The sequence below is a fragment of the Abramis brama genome (assembly GCF_963993115.1).
Source record: "Abramis brama genome assembly, contig: SCAFFOLD_71, whole genome shotgun sequence".
Classification (NCBI taxonomy): Eukaryota; Metazoa; Chordata; class Actinopteri; order Cypriniformes; family Leuciscidae; genus Abramis; species Abramis brama.
Window position 1 is genome coordinate 55,344 of NW_028156066.1, and position 21,634 is coordinate 76,977.

General features: G+C 37.9%; 3 long non-coding RNA genes across 3 annotated transcripts; 2 read left to right on the forward strand and 1 right to left on the reverse strand.

Annotated features, from left to right (window-relative positions):
* Nucleotides 1-4,079: 4,079 nt before the first annotated feature.
* LOC311077088 lies at nucleotides 4,080-5,903 on the reverse strand. Its single transcript, XR_014604749.1, has 4 exons — nucleotides 5,844-5,903; nucleotides 5,462-5,556; nucleotides 4,699-4,867; nucleotides 4,080-4,580 (listed from the first exon to the last, which is right to left on the reverse strand). It is a non-coding gene; the product is annotated as an uncharacterized lncRNA (long non-coding RNA).
* Nucleotides 5,904-12,870: 6,967 nt separating this feature from the next.
* On the forward strand, nucleotides 12,871-13,472 carry LOC311077095. Its single transcript, XR_014604754.1, has 3 exons — nucleotides 12,871-12,947; nucleotides 13,017-13,190; nucleotides 13,310-13,472. It is a non-coding gene; the product is annotated as an uncharacterized lncRNA (long non-coding RNA).
* A 4,683-nt stretch (nucleotides 13,473-18,155) lies between these two features.
* On the forward strand, nucleotides 18,156-20,064 carry LOC311077087. The gene is made up of 3 exons (XR_014604748.1): nucleotides 18,156-18,342; nucleotides 19,520-19,717; nucleotides 19,833-20,064. It is a non-coding gene; the product is annotated as an uncharacterized lncRNA (long non-coding RNA).
* The last annotated feature ends 1,570 nt before the right edge of the window (nucleotides 20,065-21,634 follow it).

Sequence of the window (21,634 nt, forward strand, 5' to 3'; positions counted from 1 at the left end):
ATACCATTAACAAAACCTCCAAACTATAGTCTGTCATTTAAATAAATACAGGCCTATACAAATATCACTGCATGAACTAGGCCTACATATGGGCACATAGTCCGAACAGTGTCGGAGCCGGGATCTGTTCACACTGTAGAATGGAGGAGTGAGAAAGCTCTCAGATTTCATCAAAAATATCTTAATTTGTGTTGCGAAGATGAACAAAAGTCTTACGGGGAAACAACATGAGGGAGAGTAATTACTGACAGAATTTACATTTTTGGCTGAACGAACCCTTTAAAGAAAGAGCACTAAACTACGCCATCTAGAGGAACATATGAGCCACTGCAGAACTGAACAGATGATCCCCTGTCTGCATATTATCATAATCATCATCAGTAATACTGTTATGAATGTTGATATCAGTGAACACAGAGCTCAGATCAGTTCAGATGTTTGGATCAGAGAACTGAACTATAGATTCAGTGTTGAATCTGAATCTTTGTGCATAAAATCATAATTAGTGTAAATCACTTCTTTTTTTTATATTCAGGGTAAGTTACCTTGTTCAAGCTCTCAGTGGAGGGAATTTCAGGGTCAAATGAAACACTTTGAACACCAACAGAGCCTTAATATCTGTGTTTATTTAATTTGACTATGGAACTCATGGAACTTACAGTCCATTTCCTCTGTATTACAGTTTTCTGTATACCTATAGATGATTATATACAGCCCTGACAGTAGATATTAAGATGGATGGTTTGGAATTGGTCAAATATGCTTTTCTAATAATTATTCATATGCTGTATAATAATGCAGAAGTGCATTTGAATGCATAATTTGGAGGAAAATAATCAACAAATGTTTACAGCCAAGTATATTTACATTTGCTCAGATAGGCCTATATATATTTGCATGATATCTGATGTGTCTGAGAAACACATGACTAAACCCCAAAACAAACAAAGTCTATTAGTTTAAAGTCCCCCTGAACTCAATCATTTTATCCCTTAAAACTCATCTTGGATCTCCGGAAATACATATTTAAATGTTTTTTCCTTGAAAAAAAGATTTTCTTCATGCCTAAAAATATCTTGAATGTAACTCGACACCCTTGCCTCATTTAGTATGCGCGGCTCTATGAATATGCAAATGAGCCCTGCCTCCACTCACTCGCTCAGCCCAGAGATCCACTGGTTGACGATCACACGTTGATCTGATTGGTTACAAGGTAGTTTGTGACGTCAGAAACACCAGCGATTTCAAAGCGTGTTTTTGAGACTGTCTTTGGTTCACTGCAGTTTTAAGGAGGAAATACTCAGCAATGCTGTCGACTTATGAATTTACACATCTTAAAGCGTATTAAAAACACCACATGTAAAAATCATAAACAAGTCATTCAAATTGTTTAATGGCAGAAGATCTGTGGATCATCACAAACTGCAGGAGAATTAAACATCAGGACAAGAGAGAAAGAGGAAAAAGAGGATGAGATACAAACTACTGATGGAGGAGAGAAACAGATCCAGAGGCGAGTCAGACACAGCATTAGCCGAACTGAGTCTTTATGATAAAACACTGTTACTCTCGTCTTCTCCTCTGGGGTCTGGATGTGTCATCAGTCATTTCATCTGCTATAAACACCACAGTATATGAAGATGATCAGACTATAAACACTACAGTATATGAAGATGATCAGACTATAAACACTACAGTATATGAAGATGATCAGATTATAAACACTACAGTATATGAAGATGATCAGATTATAAACACTACAGTATATGAAGATGATCAGATCATAAACACTACAGTATATGAAGATGATCAGATCATAAACACTACAGTATATGAAGATGATCAGATCATAAACACTACAGTATATGAAGATGATCAGATCATAAACACTGCAGTATATGAAGATGATCAGATGATAAACACTACAGTATATGAAGATGATCAGATTATAAACACTACAGTATATGAAGATGATCAGATTATAAACACTACAGTATATGAAGATGATCAGATTATAAACACTACAGTATATGAAGATGATCAGATCATAAACACTACAGTATATGAAGATGATCAGATTATAAACACTACAGTATATGAAGATGATCAGATGTGTGTGTTCTAGTTCCTCATTGTGATGTTTTTGGGGTAATTCAATCTTACCTGTTGCCACTGGAGGGCGCACGTGAGACACTGATTATACACACAATAGAGTTTAAACTGTGTAGAAGTGATGTAGAAATAATCCTGACAGTTCTGGCGTAATGTTGTCTTGTAGAAAGCAGCAGTCGGCGTCACTAACACTCATCAACAGAGACAAGATCATAGTTAACACCAGCAGTTTTACTACGAGAGGAATGTGCATGAATGTATTAATATATGCTCATATAGAAGATGTGTTTCTGAATAATCTGATTCAGTTGTACAGTAATCACTGATGTAATCTCTGCTTTTACTGCATGACACACATGTAGATGTTGAGGAGCATCACAGTAAAGTGTCAGCTGATGTTAGACTAACAGTAATACTCTAATGAGAGTTAGTCGACGAGTAGTTGCACAGTTTCTTACAGGATAGTTAGTACAACGTTTTGAAAGTGGACTATTAAAATAAAGTATTACCACATTAAATATGTTTAATACTAAGACTCTGAGATAAAAACAGCTGTAAAGAGCAAAGCACAATATAAACTAGTTACACTAGAACATTTACAATCTTAAACACAAAGTGCTGCATCTCTTCATCAGAAAGTGTGTAAAACACATCAGAGCTGGACATGTGTTTATGAGATCCTCCGTGTGTTTGTCATATTACAGCTGATAGACTGTCATATTTCAGTATAAGAGCTGTTATTGATCCAGTGGTTTGATGATCGTGTCTTACGGTGGATCAGGTTCAGTGTCTCGAAGTGAATTCAGTTCTCATTTCAGTTCAGCGTTCAGTTCACCGTGAGAATAAAGAACAACTGGATTAAATAGAATTACTTTTTTAATGCATGAAAGATAAACGTTTGTGTCCATCTTTTAACACTAGAAGCACAACTTCACTGCAAACTCAAAAGCCTTCAGTTCAGAAACAGTGATGATGAAGATGATGAAGATGATGATGATGATGATGATGAAACAGATCTGAGATGAAGATGAGGATCATCATGTCACACATAAAGCATAAAGAGAATCATCTGTGATTCTCCACTGAGGGGAAAATGTTGATTGGCTGATTTGATGCATGTTTCTCACTGGCTGGAAGTTACGCTGCTGTTTTAAACTAATAATAATGCTTTTTAAAAATAGGCAGTTGAATGTTGATGTGCATAATTCATTGAAATAGGTTATTTAGTATCGGACTCCAATAGAATTAACCTGACTGGATTAAAGTTATTCTTTAACGTCTTGTTCCTGAAGGTAAACAAGAGCTGAGGAGCTGATAGGAGAACAGATGTTTAGATGATGACAGGATAGTAACAGGACACATCTTTACAGGGACACACAGTATGCACTGGTGGAAAGCCCCAAAAGGGGATGTTTGTGTAACTGAATACTTCACAAAACTCTAGTGTGAATGACATGGCATATCTGACTCTGCATTGTAAGCTGAAATGACACTCTAGACCATAAGCCTGAAGGCAGATTTGTGCTGATAGAGAAACACATTTAAACTCCTCCTCAATGATTGTTTGAGCAATAGTTCCTATATTGTACTTTAGTATTTTAATATCTCTATTATGTTCACCACAATTCTAATCAGTCTAGAAGCTGCCAGAAGAGACCAAACATGATGTACATGTTAGAAACACACATATAGCATGTAAAGCAGATCATGTGTGCAGTAATGATAGAGACGTGTGTGAGAAGCTACAGATTTACACAAATAGTCTCGTTTGTTTGTGCCGGTAAACATTTATTTTGTGCTGCTTCGGTTATTAAATATAAGACACTGAATTAAACTACAGTTCACATTTTCACAATAGTGTATTGGCGTTGGGTGAGTACAGTAATCTACAGCAGTGTCGACAACAACGCCTGACATAAACCTCTACAAGTGTGTCTGTGTCCTAATAAAATAGATATAAGCTGGTGTGAGTATTTCAGTTTCAGTTTATTTATAAAGCACAATTAAACACAACTACCGTTAAAGGCCCACGACCCTTTAGATTCAGTCAGTCTCTGAACTACAGTATTAATGCCATGTGACTAAAGCCAGAAAAATATACACAAGTACGAGAAGTCAAACACAAGATTTGTCCAAACACTGTAATTTAATGCTCTCATCAATATGAAGTGAATATTACTTGCTTGTTAATTGTATAAATTTATGAATATGAAAATTTAACTAAATACGTAAACTGTCCAGATGAAATATACTTAAATATTCAAAATACAATGACAGATTTCTGTCTAGCTTTGTCGTACAAAATTTAGATACAAAAATATATACAGAAATATATACAAGTTAACATATACATAAATCCTAAACACAACACTACTGTTCTTGTGAACATGATGAAGGGTTTGATGAGAATCTCTCCTCAGTTTTGACATCAGAATCAAACTTTACAGGCTCGTCTGGGTCACAGGAGACTAGAAATCACAAATATATATCAGATTATCCTCATTTATATGTATTATGTTCTCAATTTAAAGCTGACTAAAATGTGATGAAAGATTAAATTACGTTCCATAACAATCAAACACTCACAGTCTGGATTTAGTTTCTCCATACTGTCACGTCTATCAAGTCTCTGTCCTCTTTCCTCTGGTGATTCACTGGTGTGTGTCTCATTTCTGTCCTCCATTTTTCTCTCAGTCTTCTTGTTTTCTGCTGATCTGTGATTTCTGCTGATTTTCTTTCTCCTCTTCATTTGAATCTGTTCAATCACACAGACAGAGTTTCATTAAAGCGATATAACATCATATCACGAGACATCAGATCAACTCCTGATCAACATCTGCATGAGCTCAGTGTTATTACAGCATCTCAGATTAACTCTACAATATTCACAATAATCAATGACGATGAGAAATGACAAATATAGAAATGTGAGTTTATGTGTGAGTCCTGATCATAAACATCTTTCTCTTCTCACCTCATGTTTGATCATATTTGTGTCACAGTGTTAGGGTGTTGTTCTCCGGGTGTCCACTAGATGTCCTCCTTCCTCACGGTGTCATTCACTTGGTGAACTACATTCCCCATAATCCTTGTTATCATTGCACTCAGCTGTTTCCTATCACTGATCATTGCACCCAGCCAATTCCCCATTATCATTGTCTCTCCCCTGTGTATATATACCCTGTCTGTTTAGTATGTGTCACGGAGTTCTTGTAAATATCACACCACTTCTGAGTACTGTCGTTAGACCCGTTTGTTTGTTCTTGTTTATGTTGGATTGCTACCTTGGTTTTGACCCCTGCCTGGACTGTGTACGATTTTGGATTTTCCCTAAATAAAACATTCTTACCGTATCCTTGGATCTTCCCTTCTTTCCCCAGTGTGGATCGTGACAATTTGATTCATCAGAACGACACTTTACAGCTCCGACTGGATCAACAGAGACTGTAAATGAAGAAAATAACCCGTTATCATCATAATTATAATACAGAGACTGAACTGATGCTTTAGATGCAGATCATCTAACGGATAACATGCACTTAAAATATAAAAAATAATTATTTCTGATAAAATAGCAAATAATCCAGTCATCCATATGAAGATAAAGCTCCTCAGTAACTTTTTATCTTTCAGTTTCACTACAATACTTTGTACACTAACATCTCTGTTCATAATTAATTAAAAAAAAAAAAAACTCTTACAAAATGTTAAAGATGAAAGTGTTTAATTACCTTGTGATGATCTGGACAGAGAGAAGCTCCAGTGTTACTGAGAGTCTGAGGAGCAGGACTGAGACTTTATACACTTACACATGACACACGCCACTCCTCCTGAGATATCTTATTACAAGGATAAACTTGTACATTTTAAACACTCAAAGGTTTTTGTGCACAGTTGTATATCTACGAATTGTGTTTTGCATTTGTGAAAATTATTTTTTGAACATATAATTTTATTTTGCGCATGTGAATTGCTTTTTGTGAATATATATATTTTTTTTCACGCATGTGAATTTTTTTTGTGTGTACGTGAATTAGGTTTCATGCATGTGAAATTGTCTATGCATGTGTGAATCATGTTTTTTGCATGAATTATAGTTAAGACTATTTTCCCTTCATAAAACCCGTCTATGATTTAACTTGGCCATAGTCATCTGCTTCCTCCATGTTATTTTATCTCCCTGATTTACAATCCTCTCAATACAATTCTTATATATCACATTCAGAGAATTAAACCAGCACAGCAATGAAAAGCATAATAGCGACTCAATTCAGGATCTGTAGAACATACACATCAATGTTTTATCCACATTAAATGACCTTAGTTTCTGCAAACAATACAATCTGTTCTGCCCCCTCTTACACAAAGCATCAGTATTTGGGGAAAAAGTCAGTTTGTTATCTAAGACAGTACCCAAATACTTGTACTGTTCAACACTCTGAATACCCTGCGTTGTCCCTCCGGAGGTGTTCAACTATAAGATCGTCCATACAAATCACAACCTTGTCTGTTACATCAACATTTCTTATTTCTGGGTCATCTCCATCCATTACATTCAAAGCATGCAGATAGTCTTTAATATATACCATTTCTGGGGATTCATCAGAAGAATTCATAATCATTTGATCTCCATTTTCAATATTTATTACAAGATATTAAAAAATAATGTTGAGTTAGCTGTGTTAACTTTTTTTAACCTTACAGTTCATTAATAGTTTAAGATTTTTTTTGGCCCATCCTCGATTAACTAATGAGACACAAATAGATGCAGTGTCTTTATGTAAAGTCAAATCTTTAGTTTGAAGTAAGTCATGTTGTATGTGCAACTATCAACTACAGATATCAGGGGAAGAGTGGCAGCATGTGTGGATCGGTTTGCCACTCAGCTCTTATAAAAATTCATTTTCATCAAAAATCATTGAAACACAAAGTTAGTCACACATCTCTGGCCTGCCGGTTTATAGCTCAACCCACAATAAGGAAGTTCATTCGGCCTCTGGCTCTGAGTTAACTGAGTTCACACACTGGTTTTGTTCTCTGTGTTGTTTTGCACATTTCTCTATAAATGCTTGTTCCACACATCAGTAGTGTAACAGATTCCCAGTGTAGAGATGGTGAAACTGGTGTTATATGATGATATTGTCTTGATCTGGTAATAACTCTAGCTGCTGTATTTTGCACTATAACTGTAGTTTGTTGATTGATAATGATCAGGATAATCTAGTAATGCATTACAGTAATCCAGTCATGAACGCTTTATGAGCTTTTCTGCATCAGAAACATGTTCTGTATTTTGGTGTTTCTGAGGTGAATAACGCTGAAGGATCAGCCAGATCTTTAACTGGACATGATGAAGACTTTTACAGACCCACATTTGACACACAATAACACTTTACATTCAAACACAAGCTCTTCTTTCTGCTCAATCTTTATCAGCAGGAAATATTATTCAGTTTTCATGAATCTTTTATTATTTAGTCAGATTTGTGTCATCAGCTCTTCCTCTGCTCTAAAATCATTTACTCATTTTATCCTCATGAAGTTGATCATGTAGAGAATAACACTGGATCATCTGAGCCGTTAGACGTCAGATGCTGAACTCTTATTACAACAACTCAATTACAGTTCCATTCAGTCTCTCTCTTGAATAATGAAATGCCTCGAGTAAGACACACACAGCATTGTACAAACATCAGAACGAATGGGGAAAGTATGTTTAAGTAACTGTGCTTGAGTCATTATTGTTGAGTTCAGAAACTCTTGATCTACTGGGATTTCCACATCCAGTCATGACCGACACAGAAACTGTTATCTAGAGATCCAGAGCTGACGACTGATATAATGATGATTTAATGATGACAATCACTGAAATATCATTTATACAGACAGTTAAATAGGCAAATATCAGTATATAGAGGTCTGTTGGTCTATTGATTCTGTCTGGAGTCTCTTACTCTCTTACTCTCTCTCTCTCTCTCTCTCTCTCTCTCTCTCTCTCTCTCTCTCTCTCTCTCTCTCTCTCTCTCTCTCTCTCTCTCACACACACACACACACACACACACACGATCTGCTTCACTGTTCATCTACTTGTGTTTCTATCATGTATCTTCATCATGTTTGGTCAGCTGATAAACTCAGAGCTGACTGTAATAGAGATGTTGAAGTGTGTGTAATCTATGAACTATTGCTCAAACCAGCATTACAGACTGAAGGAGTGGATTCTGGGATAAACTGATGATTAAATGTTTATGAGTGATTATAATCAATCTATTAATCATATGTTTCCTTCTAAACATCAAATGAGTTGAATGACTTCTCCAGACGTGTGAGATTTTACTGTTATAGTTCCCAGTGTGATACTGAAATGTTCTTCTCATGTCAAATGTGTGTATGGAAATATGGAAAGAAGTTTTGATAAGAAACGTCTTCATCATATGTCAATGCATACATGTGTTTTTAAGGGTACTCTGACGACTATAGGTCACAGGGGTCAGGGGTCACTGAAGTCTATAGGTCACAGGGGTCAGGGGTCACTGAAGTTTATAGGTCACAGGGGTCAGGGGTCACTCAAGTCTATAGTTTAAGGGAACCTTTCTCAGTCAATGCCAGAAGACTGAAGTGTAGCTCTCACTGAGAGAAGAACATGTTATCTGGATGTTTTGAGAGGATTCTCCTGTTTATAGTTAGAGTTTATAGTGTGTGTGTGTGTGTGTGTGTGTGTGTGTGTGTGTGTGTGTGGACAGAAGAGAGGGGGTGAGTTCAGGTCGAGCTCAGTCCTCAGTTTGAGGACACAACAGGAATGAGCGCAATTAACAATGAAAGTCGAGGAGAATTACACTGTAAGACGATGAGTTGATTTATCCTCGTTTAATATGCTCTCGTTCATAGTGTTACGTCTAAAGACGTATATTTTTGTGAGTTGTTATTGTACTGTGGTATGTTTTTCTTTCTGTTGTTTTTGTTGTCTCTTGCTCTCCTTTGGCTCCTCCCACTCTTTCCTCTGGCAGGTAGCTGATTGCGTCTTCAGCTGCACCTGCTTACCATCCAGGAGGGAAGCAGCATAAAATCCAGCAGAACTCTGAATCGTGGAGAACTCTTCTCCAGAGCATGGTCTGTGTCCTGCCCGGTCCTGTTGTTTGGAGCTAGTGTGCCCTTGTTGTGGATCTGTGCTGTAGCCTGCTTACTGTGTAAATGCTGTTGCTGAAGGGTCTGCTTGATTGTGTGAGACGCCTCAATCTTAAAACCTCTTAAGTTGTAAAGCCACCTTTGATTTATGTTCCTCCCTAAGCTGTTATTCTCCTGATTGTTTATTGTTATCTTCTTTTGTTTGTGACTTGGGAACTGTAGGGAGGCGGGCGCCATTTTATTTTTGTAACCCACTTTTTCTCCTGTTTTGTGGCTAGGTAGGGAGTGAGTTTAGACTTCTGTTATTTATTTGTACTTTCTTTGTAAGGCTTATTAAAGGGTTAGTTCACCCAAAAATGAAAATTCTGTCAGTAATTACTCACCCTCATGTTGTTCCAACCATGTAAGTCTTTCGTTCATCTTCGGAACACAAATTAAGATATTTTTGATGAAATCTGACAGAATTTTGACTCCTCCATAGGCTTCCAGTGTGACCGAAACTCACCGGCCCAGAATAGTTATTAAAACATCGTTAAAATAGTCCAAGTAACTACAGTGGCACTACATTAAGTTTATCATGCGACGAGAATACTTTTTGTGCGCAAAAACAAACAAAAATAACGACTTTATTCCACTTTTCATTTCCTTCTCTCTGGGCCTCGTAGTGTTTTTGCGCTGCGCTTCTGTGTTGCACGTCATCACGCAACACACACATGACCGGCGTCGGCCAATAGTGAGCCTACGTGGTGACGTGTAACACAGACGCGCTGCGCAAAAACACTACGCGAACCAACTAGACATCCAGAGAGAAGGAAATGAATAGTGGAATAAAGTCGTTATTTTTGTTTGTTTTTGCGCACAAAAAGTATTCTCGTCGCTTGATATACTTAAGATTGAGCCACTGGAGTCACTTGGACTATATTAACGATCTCTTTAATGCATTTTCTGGGCCAGCAAGTTTCGGTCACACTGGAAGCCTATGGAGGAGTGAAACATGGCTCAGATTTCATCAAAAATATCTTAATTTGTGTTCCGAAGATGAACGAAGGTCTTACGGGGTTGGAACAACATGAGGGTGAGTAATTACTGACAGAATTTTAATTTTTGGGTGAACTAACCCTTTAAGAATATAAAAAAACAGGTAGATCTGGCTTTTTGTTTGTTATTTTGGCATTGCCCCCTTCTGAAGCCATTGTTCTTCCCTAAGCTATGTTAAGAGCCTTTTGAATAAAAAAGAGTTAACAAGAATCTTGTTGTTGTGGTGCTGTGGCAGGGCCCAGACAAATGCTCTTTAAAATTGTAAAATGTTACGTTCTGTTAAAACAACCCTAGACACTCATAGGACGTAACAATAGACATTTTTAGATTGACACTGAGGCTTTTTAGGTTGAGTGGAATCTGCTATCTCTGACCCAGTGTGTTTACCACCAACTGACAATGTGTGCAATGTGTTTCCTGCCAACTGGCATCCCAGGGTGTCGAAACACTCCCGGGTGAACTGGCAGTGGGCGAGATCACACACACACACACACACACACACACACACACACACACACCAAAACAAAAACCGACATTCTAACATGGAACACAAGTGTTTTTCAGAGAAACGTGTATGTGAACTCAGCATGTTTCCTAAATATCTGCTAACATATTATGGTATTTTATGCTTTGTTGGAGTAAAAGCTTTAATTGGGGAGGACAACAAGTGAAGAGTGGACATTAAACCACATTCAAGCTCCCCTGTCCAGCTCTACACTCATAAGGATATCTGTCAGGACGATATATATTGGAAGTGTGCTATACTGCACTCTCACATCCCATCATGGAGGGGCAACAGTGGGTGTAGTTCACTTAGGGCTGGACAATAATTCAATGTCAATATATATATTGCGATATACATTTTTTTTAATAACAGTGATATGTGTAGTTATGGCTGGGCGATAAAACGATAACGATATGTATCGCGATAGACGTAATCAATATCAATAATAAATGCGTTCGATAAAACGATAGATAATTTAATTTTCTTCGTTGGAAGAAACCAAAGGTTGCGAAGCAAGTTTGGTTGCATGAACAAAGGCACTCACTCTCTGGTAACCTAGCAACGTAGGGAGTGACACGCTAACAGCCAGTCATGTAACAGTATCATGTTTGGTTGCGCCATATCGTTGTCTCGTGTTGGATTCTTCAGTAACAGAACCGGCGTGGAGTGATAAGTGGAAAATGAGTGCCGCCGCGAGCGAGGAAATTATTGTTTAAACAGGAAAAGTCAACTCATTTTTGCAGACACTTTGCACTATTGTATTACACTTTATTAAGCATTTCTTACGTATTCTTTCATTTTGCACCTTAATGTTAAGAGATAATTGTTAAGTGTTCAATTTGATTGTAGACTTATGTTTACATTTTAATTATTTGAGTGTTTTCCATGGCTGTGTTGACATTTCTGCCTTTATAACTGAGGGGATTATAATCAGAGGAAGGTTAAGTTTAAAATAAAAATGTTTAAGTGTAATATATTTTTCTCCTGGTCCTTATTTTAAATAGGTCATAAAAATATAAATAATTATTGATATCGACCGATATGAAACGCTTATATCGCGATACAGTTTTCAGCCATATCGCCCAGCCCTATGTGTAGTCCACTTCATTCTATCCATCTGCCCATTCCTTGCAAACTTTAGAAAGTGTGCAAATATAGTGACAAACACATGATGGAAGTGATATAAAAACATCAGCTTTTTTTAAAAGCACATTGCCAGCATTGTTTAAACATTGTTTAAAAGCACATTGTCATTGACATGATAATAACCTATGAAATTACATGGAATAAAATGACATTATTGAGGTATGGTTGTAACACTTTTTGCTTCAGAATTTGTAACTCAGAGAGTTTTTGAGCTAGAGTGCTCAAACTGTTATACAAAGTACCTACATTTGTTTACTAAAAAATACACCAATTCATAGTTCTGCAAACATATCACAGCCCTTATGAGTTGATGCCAAATACATGGTGTGCCTTTGTTACAATTTACAACCGGGGTGTGTTGTACCATGGGGTAAATTGTAACAATAAAACAAATGAAGCCCATGCAATATGCTTGAAAACAGATTTATTGAACTAATATCTTTATTATAGAACTAAGATCTAAAACAAAGCCTCTCTCTGAGATCATAACTCAAATCCATTTACTGTTCGACTCAGGAGTTTGTGCTGTCAATGTGAATATTCTCCATCGAAGTCAGAATGGGGACATATGTTGTTAACCAGGCTTGGTGGGCCCAGTGACAGTTTACACACACTTCTTCCTTTGGTTTTGAATGTGCCACATACAAACATGGTTTTGAATGAGTATCAAAACCACTGACTTTCAACATGTTCTTTGAAACCAACTCTCCCCATGTTACAACCATAGCTAGTCTCCCTATTTAATATAATTCTTGTTTACGGCCTCAGCAGATATTGACAACTTTACTGGTAACCTTTAAACATATAAGGAAATACTGAAGTGGGAGTGTGAGTGTAAGATGAATGACAGTGTTGCAAGTCTTGAGTAATTGCTCACAAGATTCCTCGAGTATCTGACCCACGGTACTCTCATGCATGCACACAAATAAAAATAAAAACAAAACAAAAAACACAAGAACAGCCATATTGGCTGTAGCTCGTGATTATCCTGTGTGCATTCACACTCATTCTGCAAGCACGGGTCAGTGTTGTTCATTTAGACCATTTTATGGCAGCAATACAAATAGTAAATCATTTTTTTCCCAAGCAGAGAATAAAGGTTAATGGACTGGAGATGATGTGTGATGGAGATAATCTGAAGATTCAGGAACAACAGAACAACAGAAATCAGGAGAACAAAGAGAGAAACTCACAATCTGAAGAGTTAAAGAAAGATCCATGAGACATTCTCATCAGGACAGTGTGGAGCCAAGAAGACCAGACTGTGAGTGTTTCAACATCTCTGAGTTTCAGGTCATACATACATCTAGAACTCTGTTATAAAGATGTATTAAATGTCTTTTTACTCTATAATATTTCCACTTTAATATTTATTTTCTTCAGTCTCTCATGATGAAGCTGTAGAGAGTCTTTCACTGAGAGACATTAACAGATGAGATATAAACCGCTTATGGACAGAAACTACTGATGGACTACATGAAGGAACTTTAATGAAGCAACATTGGTGGTAAAGAAAGAACATTAAACTATGCATACACAAACACAGAGAGAGACAGACACACACACACACACACACACAGAGAGAGAAACAAACACACAGAGAGAGACACAGAAACAAAAAAACAGAGAGAGAGAGAGAGAGAGAGAGAGAGAGAGAGAGAGAAACAGACACACACACACACACACACACACACACACGCACGGGTCAGCTGATTCAGTACAGTAATACCAGTATACCAGTAATATAATATAAAATGTATTTCCAGTCAGTCTGTAATTCTATTAAGATGAATAGCATTCATTAAGAAACATGGATTTTCATTTCTTGCCAACTCTAAGCATCGTTAGTAGAGATAGCTCGTACTATCAGTTTGTGCTGGTTTGGTGTTTGAGCTATTGAACATTATTTTTTGGGTTGTGTGATGTCACTCTCCACCCCATGTCCTTCAAATCGCTCCAACCCGATGTCATTCGTTTGTGCTCGGTTTGTGCTGGTTTGTGCTCGGTTTGTGCTGGTTTGTGCCGTTAAAACAAACACTGTATCTGTTTTCCTTTTGCAGATATAACCAATTTAATTCGGGGCAGTGACGTCACTCTCCACCCCACCTCATCTAAATCGCTCCAACCCGATGTCATTCGTGTGTGCTCGGTTTGTGCCGGTTTGTGCCGTTGAAAGAAACATTGCAACTACGATCCCCTCTTAAACATACAAAAATAAACTTTTTAAGAACAGTTACATAACTGTCCACCCCATATGGTCCAAATCGTTTCAAAACTGTGCCGCTCGTTTGTGCTCGATTTGTGCCGGTTTGTGCCGTTACGATGAACATTGTATCTTTTTCCCCTCCTTAGAAATAACACATTGGATTCGGGGCAGTGACGTCACTCTCCACCCCATGCCGTCCAAATCGCCCCAAACCGGTGCTTTTTGCTTGTGCTCGATTTATGCTGTTTTGTGCCGTAGAAAGAACCATCATAAATTATTCCATTCTTTAGACATCACAAAATCTTTGGAGGAGTAGTAACGTCACGCAAGCAAGCCGCGCTCTCCATCCATCTCGTCTACAAACCTGTCTGGTTTGTTTGTGCTCGCACAGGGCCGCAGCTGTCAGTGTTCTTTTCTTTAGATATGGGAATGTTTTATTTTAGATTTGTGCTATTGACATTTGGTCTTTATATTTGGACTTTAGTGATGGTTTGTACTGTAAAACGTTTCGTTTGTGCTGCTTCGGTTTTTTAGATATTAAAGGGGTGGTAAAACACCTTTTTTTGAAGGCTTGATTGTGTTTGTGGGGTGCACTGTAACATGTGTTCATGCTTCGTTTTTAAAAATTCGCATTATTTTTCACATATTTAACCATTATTCTACACTGCTCTGTCCCTCCTTGTAAAAACAGTCGGATGATTCCGGGTTCTATGAAGCACCGCCCTCAAAAATACGCAATGGGCTCAGACTGGTTAGCTGGCCCAGTGTGTTGTGATTCGCTAACCGCCAACTGCACGTTGTTTGGAAACGCCCCTTACCCTTACCGGTAGTTTGTGCTTCAGCAAACAACGGCGTCAATATTGCCATATCAGTTTGAGCCCGAATCAGACCCAGAGAATGTTAGTTGAGAGAATCGAGCAGAAACTGGTCAAGAACGGCTGTTAAAGGACGTTTCAGAAAGGTATGTTGTTGTTTTTAAGACCGCAGATCTATTGTGATCGCTATATATGACACTGTTACTTTTGTATTTAAAACGATTGTAGCTAAATATCTGTCGCCAGAACTAAACATCGGCTTTTACAACAGTAGCCAAATCAAATACAAACCATGTTTAGCATACCTGTAGATAAACAATACATAAAAGCTATAATCAAAGAATAATTTACACTGATCACATAAACAACAACAACCACGAACATTCCAAGTTCGCTGCGCTGGTGATATTAAACAGAAGTTTGTATGTGTTTGTCGGATAAGTATGAATCAACATTAGCATTTAACAAACTGGTTTGTGGAGACAAACAGCGTTGTCGTTCGTTTACTTCCTCGCTACAACGTACAATTAACAAGACGAACTATTACAGGAAAACACATAAACGAAAAAATCCTACTTACAGGTTGTGGCTCGTAAACAACAGCTTCTGTTTTTAAAGTTGGAACAACTCCATGTTTCAGGACAAGCCGTTTGCGAATCCTACATTGTAACTCGTGTAGATTGAGGAAGCTTTCCTCCGGAAAATGTGCAGCACAGAGAGCAACATTTGGATTATAATTATGAGGGACCGAGTTAAAAATAAATTGTAACCGTCCTTAGGAAGACTGAACAAAGTGGACCTGCAATCTGGGTGAAAATAACAGCGTTTCGACGGCATAGCGGCAACGACTCTCTTCTCCAAAGCAACATAAAATGGCCTCGCCCCCTTTATGTATTGTGTTCCCAGAGGAGGGGTTTATGTAAATATTGGGCTTAGTGATGTCAGCAAGCCCACAGGAATGTCGTGTAGTCCCTATCGGCCGTTTTCTGTAGTTCTTAGAAATTGATTTCTTTAAAAGCAAATATCTCCCTTTGCTTTTAACTTTGAACGTTGTAACTTTGCAGATGTTGTTTATGATCAAACAGCAACATTACACACTAACTAAAATTAGAAAAATGAAATCGTGTTTTACCACCCCTTTAAAATTATATTTTTAGGTCATTCTGAGGTCACTCAGCTCCAAATTCACCCAAAATAGTCTCGTTCGTTTGTGCTTCGCTTGTGCTGGTTTGTGCCGGTACAAATTTACTTTGTGCTTCGTCGGGCTTTAAAATATTATAGACTTTAATTATTGTTGATGACGTCACCAGTCCCCCACATGCTCCAAATGTACTCAAAATATTCAGTTTCGTTTGTGCTGTTTTGTGCCGGTACAATTTTCGTTTGTGCTGCATCGGCCTTTAAAATATTAGACACTGAATGAAAGCGAATTATAGACGGTGACTTCAGCCCCACACCTGCATCTTCGTGAACGCGCCACAGAGAAATGCACATTCATACATTAGCAGAGAGCAGTCTGTTTTCTTTCGTTATGAATTGTTCTGTTTAAAAGTAGACATGTCTGTGATGCAAGTAGGCGCTGAGTTTCGGTTCATTTATGAGACCAGCTGCAGTTTAGTCGCCGGCGCCTCAATGTCCTGATTATCTATTGTCTGAGGCCTATTTACTTCTTATTTTGCCTATTAAATCCTGGCAATTGGTTGATGAAACATTGATTAAAATTAAGATACAATTAATACAAAACGAATTTCACATTAAAGAAAGGCTTTGTGCTTTCTGTTTGAGGTCTATGTGGAAGTTTTAAAGCAGTCTTTTAGTGCCGCTTTCAGAGCGGTCACGTCCGTAACGGAGAACTGTCCCGTCCGTAACATTGTTTTTTCCTCATAAATGCAAACACGAAAAATAAAATAAAATGAATAATTTATGTTCTGCGGAGAGCCAACGCTTCTTCATCCGGTGGGTAGTATTACTTTTGGTTTGCGCAGTGTAATTCATAGAATTACTAAAAAAAAATGTAACGCACATGCATGTCTAGACCAGGGATTCCCAAAGTGTGGTACGCGCGCCCCCAGGGGTACGCGAGCTACCACCAGGGGGTGCGCGAGAGGAAAAATGTAATGGCGGTCTGTTTTTTTAAGTGGGATTTTTCCACACAATAAAAAAACATGAACAGTAAACATTTCCTTTGTAAATTCCTTTTCCTTTTATTTTAAATAAAAAACTATAATTTATTAGTTTTTGATAAAACAAATGAAATGCACAATGACACACCTAAAGTCGCTCACGCACATATAGGCTACAAGCAAACTCTACACACACGAGATGCGCACATACTCATATGAGACGCGCGCGCGCACACACAAACTCTCCACGCACATACTTATATGAAACGCGAGCACACACACACACACACACACACACAAACTCGCGCACATACACATACTCAATGTGACCAGAGCACACAAACTCTCTGCGCACATACTCATATGAGACGCGAGCGCACACACACAATACCATAAAGATGCGGAAAAGTCGATCAAAAGTGTGGCTACATTTCTCCAGGCTCGATGCCAATAGCGCGCGATGCCGTATTTGCGGTAAAATAATTGCTGCAAAGACCGGTACCGCGACAAATATGATGAAGCCCTTGACAGTACACGGAGTAAACATAAGAGCAGAAAGTTGCTCCGTCTTTGACTGGTAAATGAAGAGATACCTTGTTGATCAGTCTGATAGTGTTTATATTGCAATAATGACCTACTGAATGTACACTGCCGTTCAAAAATGTGTTGGTTAGTCAGTTTTTTTTTTTCAGTAAGGATGCATTAAAGTGATCAAAAGTGACCTTAAAACATGTCACATGTGTAATGTTACAAAATATTTAGTTTTTAAATAAAACTAAATTAGCGGCTGAAAATAACCGTGCTTTCTGTTACTGAGCCTGTCTATCACTCGTCCTCTTTAAAGTGGAAGCTTGTGCGTAGCTTTGTTGCATTATATTGAAACTTTGTTGATGTTGTTATTGTCATGCGTGTTCTGGTTATTTGCGCATGATTAAACATGAGTCTTAATATGGCGACAAAACAAAGCTTTGTTGCATTATTTTTTTTAAGTGGGGATTGGGGGTGCGCCAACCTGGTTGGGACATAGTAGGGGGTGCGCCGGAAAAAAAGTTTGGGAACCGCTGGTCTAGAGAGATAAGAGAGAGAGCTGAGTCTCTAAAAGAGGACAGTTCATTCCCTTCACTTTCACTCTATAATCTCTCTGTGTGTCTGTGTCTCTGCTGGCCTTTTCATGCAAGAAAATAAACCTCATCAAAGACTATTGGAAATGTTTGTCTCTTATTCAGAGATATAATATTATTATCCACCAGACGCTCTTCAGCTCATCACAAGGTAATTAAAACACATTTTATTTTTATTTAAATCTCAACACAAATACTGTTACTATAAAGAAACTGAAATGTAATTCTGTGTTAAAAATCAGTTAGTAACAAATGTGGTAACACTTTACATTACAGTTCATTAGTTAACAATATTAACAACATTAGTGAGCATGAACTAATAATGAACTGCACTTATAGTTCAAATGGCCATTAATAAAGCTAAGTTAGGAAAAGGACGGGGGTTGAAGATATCCCAAATGAAATACTAAAATCACCCAAACTATTCGATATTTTGTTTGATTTATTTAAATGGTGTTATGAGTCCAGCAAAATACCATCAATGTGGCTTAAATCTATTATTAATCCGATACCAAAATCCCAAAATGAGGATCTGAGGGTGCCTTTGAATTATAGAGGGATTAGTTTAATGAGCAGTTTATAAGTTGTATTCTACAATACTTAATGAAAGGCTCATGGTGTACCGAGAGAAAGAAGAGATCCTCGTGGAAGAACAAAATGGGTTCCGTAAGTCAAGATCATGTCTTGATCTACAATTATAACTAAAAGAAGAAGTGAAAATAAGCATACATATTCGTGCTTTATTGATTTTCAGAAAGCTTTTGATATGATCAAAAAGCTCTTTATCGAGAGGATCTGTAGATGAGGATTTGTTTGTATATGCTGTGTGTGTGTGTGTGTGTGTGCGTGTGTGTGTGTGTGTGTGTGTGTGTGTGTGTGTATACATGTGTCTATGTATATATTTGTTTTCATGTATTTCTCCGAATGATTTGTATATGCGACCGTAAGATGTTTGCTAAATAAGTTTGTGGTGTCTTGTAATCCCATATGGGATGGGCCAAATGTTTGGCATGACAGAAATAAAATTGAACTAACTAACTATACAGCATTTATTAATCTTTGTTAATGTTAATTTCAACATTTACTAATACATTATTAAAATCTTGTTAGCATTAGGTAATGCACTGTGAACTAACATGAACTAACAATGAACAGCTTTTATTTTATTAACTAACATTAACAAAGATTAACAAATACAGAAACAAACGTATCATGGTTAGTTCATTTAGTTAATACATTACCCAATGTTAACTAATTAACCTTATTGTAAAGTGTTAACACAAACGTCAAACTTTAACTCTACTTGTATCTGATATGTTTTGCCACAGATATAATGCAGAAAGGAGAAATGGATTGTGACGGCAGATCTGTGGAGCGTCTCGAACTGCAGGAGAATTAAACATCAGGAAAACAGAGAAAGAGGAAAATGACAAAGAAAGAGGATGATATTCAAGCTCTTGATCCAGGAGAGAAACCGATCCGGAGACGAGTCAGACACAACAGCATTCACAGTGGAACACCAAACTGTGAGAATTTATGATCTTCATGATGAAACACTGTTACACATTTTTCTTCAACTTGATTGCAATTTTGATCAGTTTTAACTAGGAGTGCCTGTGTTTGTGATCTCATTGTCTACAGTTTCTCATGATCCAGACGGACCAGCAGAGATTGATTCAGAAACGCTCACAGAAACTCACGGATCACATGACGATGATGAAGAAAGCTCAAACTCTAGATGTCACACATGGCTCACAGATGACACATTAAAGGGATAGTTCACTTTGAAAATAAATTTTGGTATGTTTTAGCTTACCTCAAGGGCATCCAAGATGTAGGTGTCTTTTTTTCCGCTGTAGTTTCAATTTTGATATTTTTAGGTCAAACCGTTTTTGTCTGACAGTCCTATAATGCAGGTCTGTGGTCACTGTCTCAAAGAGCATGCACAAAGTCCAAATTAAAACAATTCCCCATCATAAGTACACATTGATGGCCTAAGACACGAAACGAGCGGTTTGTGTGAGAAAACGAACAGTATTTATATCGTTGTTATCTCTTGAACACAGCCACGTCCAAATGATCTAAGGGCTCGGGCGGGTATAGATATATACACTAGATGTCGCTTGGCTACGGTTTCGTTCCAATGAACTGCAGTAGCGAAGGCGACATCTATGTATATATCTATACCCGCCCGCGCCGTCAGATCATTTGGACGTGTGCTGTGTTCAAGAAATAACGATATAAATACTGTTCGTTTTCTCACACAAACCGCTCGTTTCGTGTCTTAGGCCATCAATGTGTACTTACGATGGGGAATTGTTTCATTTGGACGATGGGGAATTGTTTTAATTTGGACTTTGTGCATGCTCTTTGAGACAGTGACCATAGACCTGCATTATATGACTGACAGACAAGAACGGTTTGACCTAAAAATATCAAAATTGAAACTACTGCGTAAAAAAAGACACCTACATCTTGGATACCCTTGAGGTAAGCTAAAACCAGCCCGTTCTCATCCTAGGGCGTCATATATTGATGCTCTTGACATTTCATCGACATCGAACGCACATGGCACCCTTTAGCATCAATATGAGACGCAGATAGAAATGGGCCAGAAGGCGCCTCCTAGCGGTCTAACCCTAAACCTACACCAGACCTAAACCTACCCATAACCGAACAAAGCTCTGTGCGTCTCATATTGACGCTAAAGGGTGCCATGTGCGTTCGATGTAGACGAAATGTCAAAAGCGTCAGTATTATGACGCCCAAGGATGAGAATGCGTTGGCTAAAACATACCAAAATTTTATTTCAAAGTGAACTATCCCTTTAAGGGGAGACGACATGGAGAAATCAAGAGTAATGCAGAGTTCACACTGCACGGTTTTCAAAGTAGTCGAATCACTGTTGTTTTGCTGCGGTTTCCGCGTTGAACGACATGTTTTCTGGAAACGGTGTGCAACAGGGTTTGAGAAACATTTTCTCTTGTTTGGTGCGTGTGTCAAAAATGTCATAGCCTGGTTGACACCAGACCCTTCTCAGTTGTAACTGGTTCATTCACAGCCCATTTCCAAAGCCAATCAGAGCGATCGTCATCGTGTAAAGCCCGCCTCAACGTTTCTGATTGGTGCCTCGATTTGGAAAGATTAGAAATGGGCTCTTGGCCAGACGGACTTGCTCAGCAAATCTGAAATTTGCCAGAAGTTTGTCAGGGTTTTCCCAGACTAAAAATGTCTGCCTCAGCAGCAACATGTATAAACCATGCAGTATTAAAGAGACAGCGCGCACAATGGGTCCGACATTAAGATATTAGAAGACACGTTTGTCGTAAGAGTTTAGAAATATCAACAGTGATCAGCAAAAATGATAAGGCTAATATTCGCAATAAAAATAGATCATAACACAGTCTCGGAGGTCAGAAGGGGATTATCCTTCACCTGAAATG